We start from the raw sequence: 7,630 nt of genomic DNA, 5'->3' as shown, positions 1-7,630 counted from the left end.
ATGTTCACAACGTTACATTCACGAGATTCGTATACATTCAACCTATCATATTATTATACTAATTTCGGCAGAGTCCTGTTTACAAACTGAGCATATCCATCCACGCACCTGTGCAAAGAAAACATTATTCAAATACAATTGATACCAGTATATTTACAACGTTACATTCACGAGATTCGTATACATTCAACCTATCAAATTACTATACTAATTTCGGCAGAGTCCTGTTTACAAATTGAGCATATCCATCCACGCACCTGTGCAAAGAAAACATTATTCAAATACAATTGATACCAGTATGTTAACAATGTTACATTCACGAGATTCGTATACATTCAACCTATCAAATTACTATACTAATTTCGGCAGAGTCTTGTTTACAAATTGAGCATATCCAACCACGCACCTGTGCAAAGAAAACATTATTCAAATACAATTGATACCAGTATGTTCACAACATTACATTCACGAGATTCGTATACATTCAACCTATCAAATTACTATACTAATTTCGGCAGATTCTTGTTTACAAATTGAGCCTATCCATCCACGCACCTGTGTAAAGAAAACATTATTCAAATACAATTGATACCAGTATGTTCACAACGTTACATTCACGAGATTTGTATACATTCAACCTATCAAATTACTATACTAAATGATACCTGCTTGGCACTTTACCTAGTGTTGCTTTATAGATTCAGAATTAAGAAAATTACATTATGTACAAATGATACTCCAAACAAATATATTATGTGCAAATAATATATTCTATGCAAATACATGCTGTACAAATGAAGTCATGAATAAATACATTATGCACAAATGAATAATGAATAAATACATTATGTACAAATGAAGTTGTAAACATATATCTGATGTGCAAATGAAAGTATGAACTTATTAAAAAATACATATATCGCCTACTCGGTACCGCATGGAGGTCGTCTCCGGTGTCGGGGTGGCTGCCGTCTGTGTCTGCCCTCACCTAGCTACTCGTCCGTTACCGGCGTCCGGGCACTTCGAGGGGCTGCATGTCTATCGTCTTTGCCCATAGGTACTGGATAATCTATCTCTAGGTGAAGCGGACGGGGAGCTATGTTGTATGTAGTCTCTGGATGAGTCCGAGGTGGCAACCTGGGTGCGTCCACCTCCTCCGTATCGAGAGGGTCGTCTAGTAAGTACGACATTGACGGCGTCGCGGCAGAGTCAAATCGATAATCCGTCGATCTGCTGGAGGGTCCCACAAAATCAGCAGCCGTCGATGGGGCATACGGTGCGGACGGCCCAAATACATACTCCTCATGTACAATGGGCGGTGAGAAGGCCGGACTCGATGGACGGCTAGAGGTAGCTGCTTGACCCCCTCGTACTGGAGCTGCTCGACCACCTCGTGGGGCCGGAGGCCGGCGTAGGGTAGGGATCCGTCGCCCGTTCTTGTAGACAATGTCCAAACCAGCTCTCACTAAATCGCTCACAGCGGCGTCTGATGATACCGAGTCGACTTGGTGTAATACGTCAGCCTGCAGCATAAGAAAATAGTGGTTACAACATTGAACTGCTAATGTAAATGGTAACAAATTAGGTATACGTTTGAGTAAGCGTATGAGGCTCATGTAGACCACCATGGTCCCATCTACGAAGCGATGTGTGATCGACTTGTACCACGTGTAATACGGATCCTCCGAACACATCGGCCTGTTCGCCCGCACTCCCTCCACGATGTACTCCCGCCTATGTCCCCACATAGTCACGTACATCACGTGCTCGGTAGCCCAATCTGTGTTCCCTCGACCGTGACCATCAATCTCGTGCAAGTCCTCCCCACGTACATCGATCCCCGAAGTACAGAAGCGGCTAGGGATACCCTATCTAAAGCCAAACTAGCGCATCACTCGGTCTGGGAGATGCCACTCGACAATATGAAAACATATGAGTGGCACTCGGGCAACCCAGAGGTCCAACCCAACTACATAGCCAGTCAGTAGGTCGGCAACAATGTCATTAGTGTAGGGTGCCCATATGAACTGCGCATATACATATAGTAAATGTAAGAGGTGGGACGGATTTGCAAATAATGAAAATACTGTCAATACAATAACCGAGATTACCTCGTGCTCCCTGTGTATGTCTAGCTCGAATCTGTACAAGGGTAGCGTGTGTTGCACAACATTAGGCACCAACAACTGATCCCTCCACTTGTACAAAATGAAACGTAAGTTAACAAGGTGTAACTACTAGTACGTAGGACAACTCAATATGCGTATAACTTATACAAGGAAATGATTGTAGGTGGAGTTACTAACCTCCTTATCCCTCTAAATAAGACTTCGGAGACCGCGGCGTGTAGGAACTAACGAAGTGAATCTCTCCCATGCCCAAACCTACAATAAGTGGAGTGCTCCTCCGATCTGTGAGTGGGAAACGTCAGCAGCGCGGCACATCTCCCAGTACAGCCAGGCTAACATTGCAAAGCCCCAACTATAATGGCGTATCTTTGCTTACTCCGCGAGTAGTGGAAGGAACATCAAGTGTGCGTAACTCCCTGATAGGTTGCAGAACAGCATCCCACATATCAATCGCAGCAGGTGGGCACGTGCGTGACACACTATAGTGTGATTATCGGCATCAGCCGGAAGCTGGCGAAACATCTCCCCCTCTAGAAACCGCATGCGAATGTAGGCACTAGCAAGCTCACCATCTGGAGGCACCACTCCTAACAATCTCTCGAACATGCGGCGAAGTCCTCCTCCCTGACCGGTGCCTCCCTCCTGTATTGGTCCAGTTGTACGATCAGTGACGAGCAACCCATCAATCGGTAGCTCGAACAACATCGCGACTTCTTGTAATGTGATAGTCGCCTCCCCGTGCGGCAAGTGGAAAGTGTGTGTCTTTGGCCTCCATTGCTCCACCAACACGGTCACAAGATGCCAATCCAACTGGATATGGCCAATTTGATATATCCCATAAAAATCCGCATCACGTATCCAATCAATAATGTGAGGGTCTGCGCCTATCCTATCCTATACGCTTTGGGTGCCCCCTTGGCAATATAACACGTTAGCATGCGAATCAGTCCACGCCTAACTGGACTGGTGACGATCGCCCATACTTAATACACTAGTATTGGACGGCCCTGGATTGATCCTGCAAACAAGCCAGCATATTTAAAGCATAAACATAAAAATTATTAGAATTGAGTACCTGCCACGACTGCTTTGTATGGTGGAACTGAACGAAAATCTCAGGGTTTATCCTAAATGTGTACAAATGAAAATATCTCACCAAGTTTTTATCTCAAGATGCACTATTTTCCATTGCTCAGAGCCCAATTGAGCATGGAGCATTCGTGTGTTCACCGAAAAAGGAAAGTGGCCAGAGGATCTTACATTTTGAATCTAGGAAAAAGGCTCTCTTGACCCAAGCCCAAGTTCATGAATCTTCACGTAAATGGATGCGGCTGACTTATTTATAATCGCCTTGTTTAGAAGGAGGAAGTAGCATCGCAGCTGAAAACTTGTCGTGACTCGATGACTACAAGTAGGCAAATCGCCGTAACGTATAAGTTATAGGTCAGTGCGAAGGTCCAGCTGCATCCCCAGGTTGTGTCCTTCTCAGACATCTTGTGCAGTTATGTCCTTCTTGATGACATATGCTACACGTGATATTTTTTCGACCTTCTCGGGCATCTATCTCGTTCTGTATACGTGAGCTCCTAGGCTGACCTTTATGTCGAGCATATGCAGGATTTGCCTGCAATTTCGGCAACGAGCAAGTTGGCCAATATGCCTCATGCATAATTGGATAAAATTCAGTAGCATATATTGCACAGTGCTTGGCAGTGCTCCAATATGGCTCAACATAGTGGCTTGCATTTAGCCGTGTATCAGCACAAGCTGCAAGAAGGTGAGAGCAAGGATAGTGTAAAGATTGCCACTTCCCGTAAGAGCATTCGCGCCTCTGGATGCTCAAAGTTTGGACATTGTTTCCTTTATGGGGTCCCAGCTACGCCGTCGTGATGCTAAAAGTACCCCTAGACAGGTTGAATGTCTTGACTCGTTGTCTGGTTGCCTTTAGCTTCCTTCTTTCCATCGATAGCAATATATGCGGAGTCAACGTATTTCCTCTAGTTATTGCGTTACGAGCAGCCTCCTGTCAGCTATTAAAATAATGTGCAATGCGATAAAATGTTAGTTGCACAAGAGCCGTTATGGGAAGGCTATGTGCGCCTTTTAGGACGGCGTTGAAACATTCGACTAGGTTGATGGTTATGTTTCCATACCTCTTTCCACCGTCATGACACTAAGTCCATATATGAGGAGGGATCTGATCGAAGAACGACTTAGCTGGCTTTCCACCCTCATCGAATATCCTCTCCATCCACTTGTCAAATTTTCTCACCTGATGCTCCCTTTCCGCTCGCTCAACCATTCGCTTCATATTGACACTCTGCACTTTCGTATTAAAGTTGCTCACCACATGTTGAAGGTAAAATCGGTGGTGCGCACGTGGTGGAAGCCAATCAGGATTGTGTTGCACCGCAGTGATAATCCCTGGATGCCGATCTGATATGAGGCAAATGTCGTCCCTGTCGGTAATCAAACGCAGACAACACAGAAACCAATTCCATGTGTCGAGGCTTTCCTCTTGCACAATAGCGAATGCAAGGGGAAATATTTGCCTATTTGCATCGGGGCACGTCACAATAAGGAGTTTGCCTTTGTACTTACCATACAAGTGTGTCCCGTCCACACATTTAATGGGAGGGCAGTGACAAAAACCCTGAATAGATGCTGCGAATAACAAAAATACAGATACAAAGGTTGTGCTGTTAGTGCTACCTAGAACAGGAGTTGACCTCCACTTGACTATAGTCCCAAGATTGTACGCGCGCATCGCTTCCATCCACTTTGGTAATGTTTCATATGATTTCTCCCAATCACCGAATACTTGGGCTATTGCCTTCTATTTGCCCAACCAAACCTTCTTATAAGAGATTGAATACCCGAATCGACGATCTATGAACTCCTTCAATGTAGCGATCGACATTGACGCAACTCCCCTGATCATATTCACTATCTCCCCAGCAATGAGGGACGACGTGATTTGGTTATGGTCTTGCAATAGAAGTTCATTCAGACACGTGTGTGGACCACCATATTGGGTGATTTCGAATAAACGATGTATCATCCGATACATGGCACGCAATCTCCACGCGCAATCGTGGTCCTTACACCTAGCAACCCACAACTCAGAGTAGATCGCACCACGTGAAAGTCATGGTGGGTGCGAGCGTGATATATTCGCACTGCGGCGATCAGCTAATCCTTTGATCTGAAGAGTGTCCCCTTACTTAATTTAGAGGATTCTTCCCAACGAGTCATGTGTATAGGAAGCTCATCGACCGCAATTAAATCTACAGCATCTAGGTCAATATGACCATACATCGGAAGCTCACCCATGAATTGCGCGTCAAACGTTGCGTCGTTCGTGTCATGGTGGGGTAAGTTCACATCATTGGGGACATCATTTAACCCTTCACCCATTTCCTGCTCATGTATGTGTTCGTCTTGAATATGAACATTGTTCAGAATGTTCATGCCCTTGTCCAATGCGTCGTTCGCAATGGCGAACAATGATGTTGGTCACGCACTCGGGACGTCTTCGTAACCTCACCATGGAAACGTGTGAGGAACAGGTGCTTCGTATGCCGATGGCTTGAATGACGATCCCAGATATTCTTTAAAATCGACCATAGACATAGCACGAACCTCCCCACCAACATCGACCTGATGTGTTTGTTCGGTGTCTTCACCGACCTCATCCAATTGCTCCGTGGGCGCGTCTGGCTGCCTAACTGCGATTTCACCCATTTGAGGAATGGTCTTGACATACAATTGCATTGTTAAATATGGCTCACCGACGCAGTGTGCGTCCAATACAATGAGCAGCCCATAATCATCTGATATGGGAACAGCCTTGTAGAAGGCTGTATTATTTAACTCTCGCGCAGGGTATCTTGCGGTCACCCGCAATGCATATTGATCTGGATCAATATGAAAATATTTATATATCTTCATATCTAATTTACTTAATTTACACCTACAGCCAATTCGAATAGGTCAAACTGGCTGACTACTATACCTAACACCATCTAATCCGGTTATAATGTTCCCCCTTATATATAATAATACCGTCACCGGAACACTGCTTGAGCTTCTTGCCATTTAGATCGGTGATTGGGAAATAAAAAAAACCTACACAAGACAAAATTGTATGTATAAGTGATATGTGTAAATTATATCTTAACGAAATAACTAATAACTATAAACCAAATAGATGTATACAAATTCTAATGAATGAATGAACTTAGAGTTTGGACTTAACTTTCCACCAAGAAAATAAATAGATGAATTCAACGTCTATGAATAAACAAACTCTAGAGTTTGGTGTTAAGTTCAATTTCCACCAAGAAAGCAACTAGATTAATTGAAAAGTGTAATAAATAAACTGTTAAAACATTAATGGGTATTGATTTTCCCCATGTGACATGTACTTAGGATTTTCCCAAAATGATACTTCAACTTAGAATCCAAAGAACTATGAAATGGTGCTCTTGAGAGTAAGTTTTCCAAAATGGTACTTCGTACTCTGCCTCATTATGGGTTGGGTTGTCACTTAATTTGAAGTTCAATTTTGTTCAGTAGCCTTTTGAGGATTCATTGCTGATCTGAACAGCCATCCTCAAAGGAGTTGAAGGGATCTTTTGGAAAAATGTTACTTAGGACGCATAACATCTCGATTCATGAAATGGGAATGCGATCGTCTTATGGCAAGTGCTTTAAAATGTGAACACTACATTTATATCGATATATTGGTGAAAAATACATAAATTCGGGAAGGATCTTCAATTTTCACAAACATAATAAATGTGGTGTTCATTCTTACTGATAATTTCCACTACATTTTTAAAAATATGCTCATATTTCTACAAAGATTTTCAATATATGAAATAATCTTAAGCATCAAGTTGCTTAACTCTTCAATGAAGTTATAATACTGTGTAAAATTTAATTAAATTGGCCAGAGTGGTCAGTTAAAGATGAGTAATTTCAATTGAAATGGTCCCAAAGTAGGAAGCGAAATCACAATAATAATGGTGAAAAAGGAAGGCGGCTTCAATATTAACCCTGTGATCAGTGTATTAAAGATGGCAGATAGCCTAGAACCCCTCTTCACATTAATTAATCGACCCTTTGCTTTCATGATCCAACCAAAAATCTTCTTGTGAACATTTTTTTTGCAATCAATTTCTTATGACTTTACCTCTTCTCTTCCTTTTGCCACTGGCAACTCGCTTTCATTTAGTTAACTATTAATCTTTTTTATGTCATAATCTATGTTACATTTTTACTAGTACATATATGAGCATACAAATTCATCAATCTAGTATTTGTTTGTTTTTGAACAAATTTTTAGTTGAATTACCATTTCATATTTTTATAATTTATAATTATATAATTATAAAAAAAAATTTGTCTTGGTGACCCTAATAGTTATTTTTTATTTCAGCTAAATAATAATTACTATGAAAGGTGTATATTATTATTATTATTATTATTATTATTAT

The sequence above is a fragment of the Malania oleifera genome, chromosome 12 (genome assembly GCF_029873635.1).
Source record: "Malania oleifera isolate guangnan ecotype guangnan chromosome 12, ASM2987363v1, whole genome shotgun sequence".
NCBI lineage: Eukaryota > Viridiplantae > Streptophyta > Magnoliopsida > Santalales > Ximeniaceae > Malania > Malania oleifera.
This window is presented reverse-complemented; position numbering follows the sequence as displayed.